At 47.6% G+C, this 15,533-nt stretch overlaps 1 pseudogene; it reads left to right on the forward strand.

The window, feature by feature from the left end:
- Nucleotides 1–151: 151 nt before the first annotated feature.
- LOC137973883 (uncharacterized) overlaps nucleotides 152–15,533 on the forward strand; it is a 23,269-nt pseudogene continuing 7,887 nt past the window's right edge.

Consider the following 15,533-nt stretch of genomic DNA (forward strand, 5'->3'; position numbering starts at 1 on the left):
TAGTTCGACAAGCTATTCCCTCGCTTAATCACAAATAATTAATTAATTAACGACCGTCTTGGCTTCGTCTGCGAGGAGGACTTCACAGACAAGAAAAGCCCGTTCAATGGGAAGTGGCTATCACAAATTACCAGGCGAATTCGCAACCAACATGGTTATCCAAGCATTCTCGGATGTGATGCACCTGGAAATCGTTGTACTCACTGTACAAGGTAAGACGATCTTATTAAAAACAATAATACGGTCAAGATATGACAACTCGTCTCCACACGCATTTTCTGAATGAAAAAACCGTATAGTTCAAAAGGTTTTTCACTTATATAGAAATATTATAGAATATAATCTTAGTCACATTAATTCGCGGAATTTGCGAAATTAAAGCCCCGGCCAACAACGGACTCGCAAGTAGACGCAAGTTGGACGCAAGTTTCAAAAAAGCCCTTCAGTGCACACTTGGCACTCGCGCTAAAGAGACCAACTTGCGTTCACTTGCGTTGGGTGGCCAAACGGTGAAAAACTTGCGTCCACTTGTGTGTGGGTTTTGAGCTCCATCAAAGTGCAAGAAAGTAATCGTAAGTCATCGCAAGTCTTCCCAAGTACACGCAAGCAGGCGCTTAACGCGTCGCGAAAATTTAATGTAACAAGAATCCCTTTACAAATGCCCTTTTTGACGTCCTCATTGACGTCACTGCTTATCTACCCCACCATCCAATAAAAATTAAATGAAAAATATGCGGCTTGGGGTGGGGCCGGTGACTCCATCGTTTGGGCTTCCTGTGCCTCTGTGATGTCATCACGGCATCACACTTCACTCCACCATCCAATATATATTGAATAAATTATGTGAAAATACATTATGCCTTGACTTGCTGCCTCGTCTTTCCTGTGACTCCACCGCCTGAATGTCTTGTTCTCCTGTGACGTCACACGACTTCACACTCGTCCACTCAAACATGCTTGGCCTGCCGCTTGGGCTTCCTGTGACTCCTGAAAAACGCCTGGGCTTGCCGGCCAAGAACTGACGACGACCCACCACCATTCAACAAGAATACAGGGTAATTTATGGATTGGCGCCTGACGGGCACTTAATAAGGCATTAAAAAGTATTTATATTTACAGGGAGAGGAGGATTGTATAAGAACCACTGAGGCAAGCTCAGGGATATGTTTTGGCACAATATTTTGGGGCATACTGGAGACCATTATGTGCTATTGTCCCTACAAATACGGTAAATAGATGTTTCTAATGTTTTAATGTTCCTGAAGAATACCTTGGGCTATACAATTCCATATCCATAACCAGGGAAGACCTGTCGGAGGGGAGGGGGGGGGAGGGGGTGAAAATAATATGTGATGCTAAAAAGTTGACGAAACCATGATACACCTTTTTTACAGGGTACCGGTAGCTATGCTGATGCCACAAATTGCCGGCCAGTACCTCAGATGATAATGTAGTAGTTGTCGAGAGGAAGACTGCGGTTTTTGAAAAAGAGCGGTTATCACCAAAGAAATCTCAAGAGAATGATGCCTTTAATTAACGCTCCTGGAAAACGGTCTGTCCATTATATTAAACTGTAAAGTTCGTTATATCGCAGTCATTTAACGAGGCGGGTTGCTCCCCCGTGCACTGAGGATTCCCACAGGATTTCGACAGTGAAGCCGGGGAACCTTATGAGGGTCGGGTATAATGTAACGCACCATAGCGGAGCTTGTAGGCAGTGCCTAAAGTTTTTATTTTAGAGTTTTACAAATAAAATGAACAGTTGTAAATGTTGCCTTTATACTCCGTAAAATCCTGTTATCCTTTTTGTTCATTTTTTTCAGACACAAAGGAAGAGAAGACGGCAAATTCCTGAAATGGAATGGTGGGGCGAGAAAGAATTCAACCCTGAGTTCCTGTTTGGAGGGCGAGCTACAGGTGAGGAAAGTTATTTCAATGATGTTAAGAGTAATGATCTTGACATCCATGTTGATTCTTCCCAGTAAATATTTGGAACCTGGCTAGAGTATGAAATGGGAAAAAGAAGGCTTTTATTTCCATTGATGTCAGGAAATTGAGAACATTGCTTTTTTTATCCCCAGTTCATCTTTTCGTAAAGATGATCGGGAAGAAATCATAACCTTTCAGAGGAATCAGCCGACAAGATAGCACGCCAAAGGAATCGAACGACTTGAATACGGCTAAAAGGATTAAAAGACGGCGTAATTCATCGGGACGTTTCTCCTGGCATGACATTAAATAATAAAGTAGCGATAAACAAAAAAATACCAGAACGATAATAATGCAACTGCCTTGTTTTCCCTATTATAGAAAGAAGACCAGGAGAGAAAGATGTCGATGTGATAGATCGACCATGTCGTTTCAAGAGCTTAGCTCTCGACTGCTGAGAACACACCAACAAAGACAGGGCAAAATCGTCGTCCTTTAAATGCGAAAGCCAAGGATCTATTCAATGACAAATCGAGGTTAAAAGGAAGTACAATTATTAATGCTAAGAGGGTGAAGGAAAAAAAAATAGTCTAAATCGCCATGAGTTAAGATGACTGCAATCTAAGGCAAAATTGGGCATTCAGAACTAACTTTGGTTGCGAGGAAAAGGCGCGGTAGAAGTAAAGGAGCAACTAACTCTGTTTACGACTTAAGGCATTAAGATTGTTATCGTTATCGTTATTGTTTCAGTACCACGGTATGCCCTGATGTTCCGTCAAAAAAGAACCAGGGAGGACTCAGACGAAGAATTGGTACGACCCGCCTTCAGGTAAAACTGTTGCGAATTAAAATTTCAGCCGGCGCATGAATGCTGTTGTGAAAGTATCTCATAGGAGGAGGAGGGGAAGAGGGCGAGTACCGGGCCCCGCGGCCTCTACCTTTTATAATGTGTTGGTAAACGAGGCAACAATGTTGCGGCAAACAGTTCGCGCGCGCCTGTTTCCACGATGTGTGGAATATGGGAAAGTAACATGAGAAAAGGGTCAGATTCCCCTTTAGCCCCTCCGTTGCGCTTAACCCTGAAAATGCACGAAAAACCACGTTTTGGGCCTCAACTAGCGGTTTTCGGTCGGTGTGGGTGTCTATTTGCAGCGAAATGGTTAAAATCCTATTTGGCACAAAAAAAGATAATTTTCCTTTAAACAAGAGTGAAATAGCGCTATGTTTTCATTTGGCGCATGCTAACCTATTTCGATCATTTTTTCCTCGCTTTTCTCTTTTATTTTTCCTTTTTTTTTTTCTTTTATGGATTTGTTGACCATCTCACAAATTGCAAATCAACCATCATCTCGTATGGACTCGTTCTGGGATTAACTTTCAAGAAAAGGGAATTTAACCAGTAAATGGTACTAGGGGAATAGCTTTATTTGTCATCGATTTTCTCACGGAAACGTTGGTGTTTCTCTAGTGTGTAGCTAGGGTAGGATTTGTTCAAATTTCCAAAAGTAGATAAAGAAAGTATCAATCTCTGCTAAATTCGTGGTTACGATTTTATCGATTAGAATAAAATCACGTGACGTGAGAAGAAATGTATTAGTTTGCATACCCTCTTGGGACTCAAATGAACCGATGGGGGTTTTAAGGGTTAAAAGTATGTATCAACAAGCTACTCCATACGATACCCCACCCCCCACCCCCCACCCTTCCTCACCCCACCCCCTGTATGCCTGAGGGTTAAACAAGGAGTTGAATTAAATAGTTTGTGTTGAATGGAACCTCTTTGAAGTCAATATCTTTACTCAGGGGGCTCATAAATCGGAATAGACTCGTTAAATTAACAATTCCTCAGCTGCCTTGACTGGATATGAAAGTCAGGGTTGTTGATTGCAGCTTTTTGGAATCATGGCCTAGCCCGTGCAATCCAGTTCATTCAGATGGATTGTTTTAGTTTACTGGGTCATGGATGGTCATTATACAAAGTCTATAACTTTTTTCCATAGTTCCTCAGGAGTCTCAGATGACGATCGCAAAAGCGAAAGTTCACTTCAGGCTTTAATTAAAGCAGGTATAAAAATATAAATCTGTTATATGTAGGTATCGGATGAAATTATCTACAAGCATGACTAGTTTTCTTTTTTTTCTGCATTTCTTAGCCACCAAGAGTCGGAATCGGAATCTGACCATTCCATCATCAGGAGAGAACCCGAAACAACGCAAGATATCTAAATCCTCTTAGGACAATGCACAAAAAAGAAACAGTGAAATCCCTGCCCATTGGAATCATGGTCTTAAAATATACGAAATTAAGGATTTCCGACAAAGTTCGATGGCCTTGAAGATGGCAGAAAATGGAAGAAAAATTGTCCCACGGAGTGTAAAACCATGGCTGTGTGCGTTTTGCTGATTGCAAGGGGTCGTGCAAGTGCATCAAAGAAAAGTGTCCATTTAAGATGGAATTTGGTGTAACAAATACAACGCAGTTCGGAAAGGAAGAAGAAGTGAAATGATTTGCAAAGGTTGTGGTAAAGTGGGAGAATATGTTGCATGCAGTGCGCGAAGGTATCTTAGTTATCGTAATAAATCAGTGACTGTTTACACATTGGTAATCACACATGCCCCGTCAAAGACAGTCTCCGAAAAAAGGACATCACGAGCATCGAACAATTATACGGAATAACCAACCAAACATCAAGCCCTCCGAGGTACAATCGGCGTTCGTCATGTCCGCATTTCAACAGCAAATGGATTGGAACGCTGTCGAAAGAGAGGCAGTGCTGTATTGGATAAGAAACGCGTATCCAACATGAAACACAAACTGAAGAAGGATATAGAGCCTTTTGGCCAAACTTTGAGGCGACTGTCTCTTTTAATGAGTATGCAGATAAAAAAGACCCCTTATATGTGTACAAAATCAATGACAAGAGGGGAAACCCGGACATGCCATCCTTTGTCTTCAAGACAAGCACGACGAAAAATGAAAATGGCATTAAACATGGACAAAAATGGGGACCATTTTCTGAGCAAAGAATTTCTTTTTCGACGGAAAAAGGAAACGGTGCGATAGGTTTATCACGCTAACAACCAGTGTGTATCATCCCTTGCTTCGGAAGCAGATACCGCTGGCTACAATGGAGGCCGAAACCGAGGACACGGTAAACGTCGAACTTTTCTGGCGTTTATTTAATGAAGCCTCAGGAAAGTGGCCGGCTCGGATAGTGCTAAATTTAACCCTATAGGTTGGTGTAGCGACATGGCAGGCGCAAATTTAGCAGGAATTTCAAAGGTTTTTGGGGATGACGCCGATATTAATTGTGTGAGTTTCACTTCAAAGACCACAGAAACAAAAAACCTCAAAAACTTGATAGTGAGAGCAGTGACGAGTTTCAAACAACTGTGTGACAGCTGTTACTATGCACAACTGTTGCTGGATACCAGGCCGCCAAATCTGATATGGACTTAATATTATTGGGGCCGATGATAGCAGGGCTTTCCTGACAAGCTGGGTATCGTGGTGGCATGAGCTCCGTGGTTCATTTTCCGTGCGTTCACCAACCCCAGTGCACCGCAAATGAACCAGGCTGAAGTGATTCACGCCGGTTGGGCTCACCGAGACCGCCAACATTTGTCTCTACTAGACGCATGTCAAGCAGACACGCGAGACGCTTTGCTGCTTGACGTGGAGACCAAAGCATACTTGACCGGCGTTACACCCGGAGGAAAAGGTCCTTCGTTTGCTGACCGAGCACGTAAGCAACATAAAGCGGAGGTGCGGAGAGCGCAGTCAACTAGGAAGGAGATGTTTTCCTCTCCGGACGGGCTGCTCTTGATGCAGGCTCCTCACACAAAACACCTTCGCGGAAAAAGAAGGCAACTAAATCAAAGGGTCCAGCTTTACCATCACCACAGGTAACCAATCAAGGCGTAAATCCTCCGCCTACTTCGCAGCCGAGCTACCCTGCTACCCACAGCGCTGCCAATATGATGCAGCCACGGATGCAGACTTTACCTCAACCGCCTCTGGTTCCTCAACCGCCTGTGTTTCCTCAACCGCCTGTGTTTCCTCAACCGCCTGTGTTTCCTCAACCGCCCGCGTATCCTCGACTACCTTTCTCAGCCGCCTCCCCCTCGACCGTCTTTCACTCAATCACCAATGCCCTGTGCTGGCTTACAGCCCTCGTGGAAATTCTAGCATGTCGCCAAGTATCTACGAGCTGGTCATCACGCCTCAACAGTGAGAAAATGCTATGGGGTGGGGACGACCAGGGTGATAAATACAAAACTCCACCCTGTAATATTGTAATAAAACATGTAGACAAAGGGTCACCGCAAAAGAATCTACAACAGGTCAGCTAATACACAGTCGGACTATTCGAACACATGATATCATCCTATAGCGACTCATATAACTAGAAAAAAATCCACTTTTTCCGGCCAAGTTTACCTCAGGTATGAGCTTTACACATCATTGGATAATGCCCAGCGCATCAACACGCTTCATAGCCTAAATATTATTTTAAAGTAACCTTTTCATTGAATGGGCGCAATTGCCGCTTGCCTGCAGTATTGCAGATTTCGTAAGGAGGAGGTAAAACAACGATACTTCTTGTCAAAAATAGGTATCAAAATAGGTAATGGTTCTCGGGCAGTACACCACCGCAGCTCCAGCTTATTTCTCTCGAACAACATATTAGGAGTACCCAATAAATTTTAAATGAATTGACCTTGTTTAGTAAAGGTTATTGTTATGCTTATTCATCTGCGAGATATTTTTTGCGGAACAATCTAAAATGTAGTGGGTTCTCGGATATATACCCCCTAACTGGATATCTTTGAGAGTGCCAATGTTTTGATATTTTCCCTTACCTTCTTTACTTCGCTTTTTAATCGCCGGAGACAGGTAGAGAGACTTTGAAGCAATGGCGTGAATTACGTGTTAGTGCTTGCTAGTTGTTTGCCAGCCTGTGAATGCGGCATTTGATATTGTCTTTATTATATTTTATCGTTGAGTTCTCCATGTTTTTGGTTTTTACAGGGGGAATGCGTATAATGCGCTGACCATAGGATTATACTAGCTTATACACGGCTCCTGCTGCCGTAATCTGTTATACGATTGAAGGTCTATAAAAAGACCATATATCTATAGTAGATGTTCTGTTGGTTGGTGATCTGCGCCGTGATTTATGACAAATAATAATATCCAATGACTCATTGAGAACTACACAGAAAACTCGTGTCAATATTTTATCATGCAACGCATAGAAGCAAAAAAACCGGAACAGCGAAAAGCCACTGACACTTTATTAGTTTCTCCTAAGAAACACCAATGATACGCAGCCTAGTAACAATCCGGTCCAAAAGAGCTGAGTCGACAACAGGAAAGGGAAAAGAAAAGGGGGACGGAAGGAGTGAAGGACAGATTGATAAAAAAAAAAATACGTACAAACGGAAAACCAAGAGACAAAAAGGAGCGGTAGCGCCGGAGACGTGGAGGAAGGAATGGCCCAAGAAAACGGGAAACGTAAATACCGAAACGGAAAATTTGCACGGGTGATGGAACTCAAAAGCCACACCACAAGGAGACGCAAGGGGGGCACACCGGTTGGAGGCCACCCCAAGCCAATGAACGCAAGGGGAGGCTCTTGAGCGCGGGGGCAAGGGGGCACTGGAAGCGGCTTTGGTGAAACTGGGCGGCAACGGCGCGTCTGACCTGCGAGTCCGTTTGGCCGGGGCGTAATTTCGCAAGCCGCGAAGAAATGGGGACTAAGAGTATAGTCGAGAAGATATGCTGATATCAGGGAAAAAAAAACCTTGGGAACTAGAAAGTTTGGGCACGTCAGAAATTGGGGGGGGAGACGAGTTGGCGTGATGTGGACGGTATGAGTGTTTATTAAGGAAGAGTCGGGTTACCCGAGGGACAGTGCGTACAACGATATCCGGGTGCAGCACATCCGAGAATGCGGCTGGAGAACCAGGTTGGTTGCGAATTGCGCCTGCGTAATTGTTGTGATAGCCGCTGCCGATGCACCGGGACGGGTTCGGGCTGTGAAGGCCTCCTCGCAGACGAAGCCAAGAAGGTCGGTCCCCGGCAGGCTGTTGCTTAAGGAAGGAGGTGTGAAGGGCGAGGGGAATAGCTGGCGAACGAATATGTATTGCGGAGAGTGCCAAATGATGAGCTAGATAAAGTAACAGGATAGTAAATGGTGTGCCTTCCCCGGGCTGGAAGCAGCGCAAAAACATTTCACGTCATGTGCGGCCATTTGTGGGTCCTTTTGGCATGGGTGTTCTCACGTGGGGGGGGGGGCGGGACGCTGGTAGTCCCGTAATGCACCGTTGTCGGTAGACAGCGAGGCGGAAGGAATGGCCAGCAGTCGAGAATCAAAGGAACACGATTACCGAAAGACTGCTTTCCGAGCGCGTCGTTGCTCGTAATGACGAGCAACGATAATACTTGTACATCAAAGCAATGACTTAATAGATTTTCAAAGGATCGCCCGCGTGAAGCACGCCCGTCTTGTTTCCAGCGGTTGTGCAAGCGGCCGAAAAAAGGCAGCTTCCATCTCCGTTTGGAGTGAAAGAGACACTAAAGCCTTTCTGGTTCGAATCGACTGCGAAATGATTCCATAGCCACGATAACAGAACAGAAGATGAGTCCCGGGAGATGAGCAAGTAAAGCTGGAACGACGGAGACAGGGGTTGTGACAGCTGGAAACGGCCGTTGGTGCTGTCAATTTGCAAGCAAACCGCCGCAGACAAGGTAGCTAGGCGCGCTACATTCGAATCTTGTGGGCGCATAAAGCTAAGCTATCCTCGAGAAACTAAGTGAAAATAATGTTGAATACTGAATGTGGCGACCCTCGACCAGGGACCCTCGACCCGCGACTAGTGCGCCTTGACCCTCGACCAGTACCCTCAACCCGCGACCGAGTAACCCTCGACCCTCGACCCTCGAACCAAAGGCCAACTCGGGGCCTGGTAGTCCCTTCTCACTTGGGCGGGCCGGGTGAATGGTTCGAATGTGGAAGGGCGTCGGGGCCACTGAAGTGGGTGGCTTGCCCGGACGCAAACAAATACGTTTCGCAGGTAAAAAGAATTGAAGTTCGTCGAGCAGGCGCGGGGTGATTAGTGTGAACAGTGTTATGGGACCGAGTAGACAAGGGATGGAGCGCGATAACAAAACTAATGGCGATTTTGAGACGGCAAGCCGTAGTTCGGAGTAACCGATCGGGAAGGTTCTGTATGGGAGAATCGGGACCGAGGTCGTACTGTACCGACCGAACGCAGCTCAATATCGATTTTAAGCCAATCAAACGCCTGAAGTTTGTAGTTCCCAGGCCTCGGTGAGACAGAGCCAGATAAATACGCACTATATTAGAACGGCTATTGGGAGAAAATCTAATTCCGTATTGGGCGGAGTCGCAAATACGGCAATATATTTCTTCTCCCAACAGTCGCCCGGCAAGTATAGTAGTATTGCCGTTGTAGTATTGCAAGCGGAGGACCGACGGTCGCGATTTGGCCAGCTAGACCAGCATCTAGACGGGTAATGGTTGAGGTGAAAATATGCACAACTAAAGATGCAAAAACAGAGGGTTATGTCGGCTACCGAGAAGGGGATGGAAGTGCCAAACAGCATGATGACAAAAGAGAGGATACCGAGGCCAAGCGGTTGACAATAAGGAAGGTTCAGCTCATCGCCACGCACCGGGCAGGCGCAAGAAAAATGGCAGGGAGTACAAGCCAGTTGCAGAAACGAAGTAAAGTGGGTCCGGTTTGGCCATATAATAAACATCTTATTAACCCGGCTAGGGTCGGGCTGTATGGGAGAATCTTGACCTCAGTCGCTGGTACAGACCGCACGGCGGTCGAGCTGTACTGTACGACCTCGGTCACGATGCGCCCAGACAGACTCGCCCGCCGTGTGAGAGAACGAAGGGGGTTTAAGTGCCGGCGCAAATACTGAAGGGGGTTGAGCAAAAGAGGCACGCAGTGTGTAAATGGGGGGAGTGCAGCAGAAGGCTGGAGGCCTGGGGCACTGCTGGTTGCAAAAGTAAGGGTGGAAGGGCGTAGTGGGAAGAATCGAAGATGGATGGCGGTCAGTCGCGTTTCCAAAAATGTTGGGGGAACAACAAAAGTGTGGGAGGGGGGTCACGGAAAGGGAAAGTACGGAGGGCGAGAAAAAGGTGCGTGACCGGGAGGGGCGGACGACACCACGCAGTGGACGCAAGGGGTTTAAAGGCCAACAAAAACGCTGCAAAAAGAGGCAAAGGTACATTGGAAGCCGCACAGCTTTGTTGCTGGGGATGGTGAACAGCGAGGGCCAGAGCAATAGGCGGAGGGCACACCGTATGACTACATGGACGTGAGGGACAAGAGAAAAACACAGTCGAGGAGAAGCAAATACGGTTGTAAACTGGAAATCGGATCCAGAGGCTAAATGGAATGGAGAGGGACTGCCACCTCATGAACAGAGAGCCCGCGGGGGGAGTCGGAAACAGCGGGTAAGAGGGGAGGTAGATGCAAGAGTTGTACAAGGCGAAAGAGAGCGGCAGGACTAGCCCGCACTGCAGATGCTGTGGAATAAAGGCCGGAGCAAGAGCAGGTTTAAGCGGTCGACCGTGGACTTCTCGACGGGATCCCGGTGGGACAACGTGAAACACACGATCGAGGTGGAGGGGCAGCATATGTAAGAGGAAAAGCGGGGCAGTAGGGTGCGATCCTGATCGAACAAAAGGGAAGCACAGGTCAAGGACGTGATGAAACAATTATTGGAAGGAGGATGGAGCATGATAGCATAGAACTGGCAAAAAATCCGAACCGAAGGGCTGGGTTATCGGCGAAGCCGGGAAAGGCCGAGGCGGGCAATACACGACACGGAGTCAGCGTGTGATGGAGACGGAACAGGATCGGAACAGAAAAACGCCTCTGTTCGGGGGAGATTACAGGGCGCCGGGCCCGGAAAGAGCGAGTGTCTGGTGGCCTCAGCTCTGCTCTCAGGGCATGAGCGCAGGGACGAGAGGGGCCTGGCAGGGGGGTTACTCGCTGCAGATATGTGTGAGCCAAAGCCAACCTCCGCCGAGAGGCCGAGACTGTCTAGACCTACGGCGAAAAGCGCGCCCGTGAGACGGCGATGATACGCAGCTGTCCGGCAGGAAATTGAGAGACAACCAAACCCGGAGAAAAGTCTGGTCAAATAAAGGCTAGGGCACAAACCGCAACAAGGGCCACAAGGGCCAAAAAAAACTGGGAGTAAGGTGCACGCCGGGGCGGAGGGGTGGGGCGAAAAAGGGCTGAACGGGGTAAGGGGCGTCAGCAAGCAGTAAGGTAGCAATGTAAAATTCTCAGGGCAATGCGGGCTGTGCAGGGGGACCCAAAGGTTGACAGGGCCAGAGCGAATGGAAGACAATCGCGTGCTAACCCCACTCAGCTCCCCGAGGCGGACGGTGACGCGGGGGGCTGGAGGAGGTGTGGTGGGGGTGCCTGTGAGGGAATTTGAGCCTGGTCGGGACTCGAGCAGGGGTGGCGCCCCGCCAGAAAACAGGAGGGCCCCAGTAAACGCGTTCAATAAAAGCTTACAGCGACGCTAGTAGGATTGCACCGGAGTATCTTTGCAAGAGAAAGTAACATCGGCCAGAGAACAAACAACAATATGCCAGACCACAAGTAACTAGCAACAACAAGCAACCCGGCACTGGTGCAAATCGCGCGCTCACGATGCAAAAACGTGTCTTTGTCAGTGTTAACACTAGCACGATACCCGGGGACCTAAGCGATCCTGTTAAGATCACCGATCGGTTCACATGTACCTCCGCAAATGGCAGTATTGCATACCGTGTACGTTATACAAGAAAGTATACATTGGGGAGACAGATAGACGACTATGGGACCGAGTTCCGCGAACACCTCCGCGATGGTGAGAAGAATGACAAGGATGCATCTAAGCGCAGTCGCGGCGCCATGTTAATCTGCCTAACCACTCCAAAACAACACATGGCTATCTTCGGCCTGTCCCTACATCTAAGTACTGACGGAAAGCCGCAAAGAAGCTGGAACAAAAAAGTGCTCTTTCAAATCGGCACACTTAATCCGCACGGTAGGAACGAACGCTGTGTCATTTAACGAAGGTCTTCCGACGTTTCACGTTGCCATGGTACCACCAATAGCGTACGCCTACTAACTCTACTAGAAAACTACCACGTAACCCATAATCCCTCGATTCGCTTCGGACCGAAGGGCTAACTCTCGAAACGTCAGCTGGGAGAATCTCGGGACGGGGGTCAAGGTACAGATCAACGCCGGTGATAAACCAATTGTTGTATACTACTATCCCACCGACGCCCACCACAGTTTCTTTAGAAACGACCCTTCAGTCATTTGTATTCAACCGCTGCGACCACTAACCGTGTGTTCTAGTATTAGTGTTAATCCACCGAGGCTAACGGGAGACAACCAAGACGACGAGGCCAAGCTTGAAGAAACGCACCAAGGCGCTTACGCCAGGAAATCGTAAGGATCGTTTTGTCCTTTGCCCACACTGAGCAGGAAACTTACGCTTGCCCCGTGTTAGCCACTCTCATTTGCGCCCAAAACGGGGGGGATCCACAGCAAACTGCAGCGGGCCCGTTGCCTTCAAGTCTAAAAGGCAGCTAAAGGTCGCCGGCGCGAACGGCAGGCGGCGACATGTCCCGCACTCAAAGCAGTATCTTCACGCCAATTCGATGTGCGCAAAATTCTGGGCCACGTAATAGATGGGGATCACAAGTAGAGCTATGGGCCAAAAACGAAGCGCACTGGAAAAACAAAGCGGAATGGCCCGCTGCGAAACTGTGCCAACATCTGTCCAGCAATGGAAGTGCAAGCGAGGACGCGCAAAATCCGACAACTTGATTCTGGGACTGTTTGACCATTACCAACACCAAACTAAAAACCAGGACTCTTAAACGGCAACAAGTAAGAGGGCCGCAAATGACCGACGACACTACAGGTGCATAGCCATAAAACCGTTAGTACAAGTCCAGAAAAGCGGCCGCGGACTGACTCAGAGAAAGCTGTTCTCAGGAAGGGGCCTAAATTGGGTCCCTAGGACCAAACGCACCAACGAAGTGGCTAGGACGCAAGATGTTGACAAAATTCCTTCGCCGACGTTCAGTTAAAAGCCTTTTCCCGGACAAAGAGGATGATTCGGCCACGCTTCTAATCCCGATATTTTCTAAACACTTGCCTCAGTTCGCAAATCCAAATGAGCTCCCCCAGCCGGGACAATTTGCCTTCTCTTCGATGTTTTTCAACCCCCAAAAGGCCGTCAACGACAGGCACCACACTCTCACTTACACTCGCACAACACGAAAATTCCCCAACCTTTCCCGTCGGCAGACGTGGGCGGCGCTCCTGACAAAGCTTTCGTCACCGCAACGACATAGTTGTCAAATCGGCCAGGGGACCCAAAGGCGGCGCGGTCTTTGGGTGGCGGTCCGACCTTTACCAAAAACTGAACTTGGGCGGGCAACACGTTTCGGAATACCTCGTTATCTTAATGCCAAAATCCCTAAAGAGCGCACTTCCCAACAATCAAAAACTGTTTCAAAGACACCATTGGCAAAATCTTATAGTTAATCAAGGAATTACCGGGGGGGAGGCATGCTGCCAACTAATCGCAATCATCACACCGCCCTAGAACGTTCGTGCAATTTACCGGTCTTGCCTAAAATTCACAAACCCAAACAACCCAGGTCGACCTATACGTTTCTGCCTTTAGTGTGCCCCACGCGACACTCATTTCCTAAGCTACTCTACCAGGTATACAATATTACGACCATCGTGCAATCTTTGACCATCATACACTTAAAGACAGTACACACGCACTACAAATGGTGTCGCACCGACGATTTCAATTTCCTCCGGCCAAGACAACTTATTTTACACCATGGACATTACATCTCTATACACAGTCATTCCTAACAGCGAACGGTCATTCAAGCACTTAAACACCTTTTTTGGGCCGATCAACGCACTGTGCAAAGAATACAATTCTAGCTCGGAAACGCTCCTCCGCCTTGCCGAACTAGTTATTTAACGCTAACTGTTTTTCATTCGCCGGCAACTATTACAAGCAAATTAATGGTGTTAGCGGGGGGATGGGCAACGAAGAATGGGACCTAGCTATGTCCCATCTTTTTGTGTAGGCTATGTTGACCTACCACTTTTTTAATCAGTACAACCGGCCCCAAACCTGAACCTCTACCTGCCGCTACAAGCGCACGACGGCATCGGGCGCAGTATTTCATCCCGCAGAGAAGAACTCGATCAATTTATAACCTCCGTCAACTCTTTGGTCCTCCGGCGCCAATTACATAGACCGTGAAAGTTCGCGAGAAACTTCATTGGCTTTCCTAGAGATTCAAAGTTTTCTAATTAGAGGCAAGACGTGCTATGTACTCCAGGTGTGCAACTAGAAACACAACCTACTGATCCACAGGTTATTTGTTGTATTCATCGTCACGCCATCACATGTCCAGAACTCTCATTCCTTAATTCTCAATGTTCCCGTAGACTTCGACGTCTATGTAGTGATGACTCCGAATTTTTCCCAGCAAATACCGGCGAATGTGCCAGGGCTTCGAAAAACGGTGGCTATCCTGGTCTACGGTTGTCAAAGCGGTCCATCATCAGCGCCCAACAATTGTGATCGACAGTCCGGCACTACAAACGGCACAGAAAGATAAAGAATGACAGAATTCCATTCACCCTCACTTTTCCATCCTCATAATCATACGCAGGTCAAAAGCATCATTCTTAGGAATTTTAAAATTACCTCCCAAATGATCCCGAGACTGGTAGGAATCTTTTCGCAACCTCCACTTATTTCATGCAAACGCGCCAAAAACGGTAGGCAACTTTTTAGTTAGAAGCGCGCTCAAAACCAACGAGCAACCCCGGCACTTTCAAGGCCGCGCTCACGAGTGCAAAACGTGGTCTTTGCATTGATTAACACTAAAGGAAGCGGGGACCGAAGCCGAGCTGTTAAGAGCACCGGCGTTTCACGGTACCATCCGCAAAGGTCAGGTATTGCATAACCTGTGACGGTATGCAAGAAATTATACATTGCACAGTTAGACGACTAGGTGCCGATTCCGCAGAGCAACCTCGGCATGGTGAGAAGAATGACAAGGATGCATCTAAGCCAGTCGCAGCGCCAGTTTAATCTGCCTAACCCACTCCAAAAAACCACATGGCGAGCTTGCGGCGCCGTGCCCGACATCGAGGTACGAAAACGGAAAGCCGCAAGATCTGGAACAAAAATTCATCTGTCAAAGCGCACCCTTCATACGCACGGTTAGAAGAACGCGTGGCGCATTGGACTAAGATATTCCTACGTTGCCACGGGGCCATGTGACCACAAGAGCGTAGCTACCTACTCTACTATAAGAACGACACGAAACCCCTAACCCCTCGATGCGCGCGGGACGAAGGGCGAACGCGCGAGAAACGTCAGCTTTTAGAATCTCTGTACGGTGGTCAATTACATTATCAACCCGTTGATAAACCAAATTTTTGTATACTACTTCCCCACCGACGCAGCACCACAGTTTCTTTAGAAACTACCTTCA

This window comes from Montipora foliosa, chromosome 1, assembly GCF_036669935.1.
Source record: "Montipora foliosa isolate CH-2021 chromosome 1, ASM3666993v2, whole genome shotgun sequence".
Lineage (NCBI taxonomy): Eukaryota > Metazoa > Cnidaria > Anthozoa > Scleractinia > Acroporidae > Montipora > Montipora foliosa.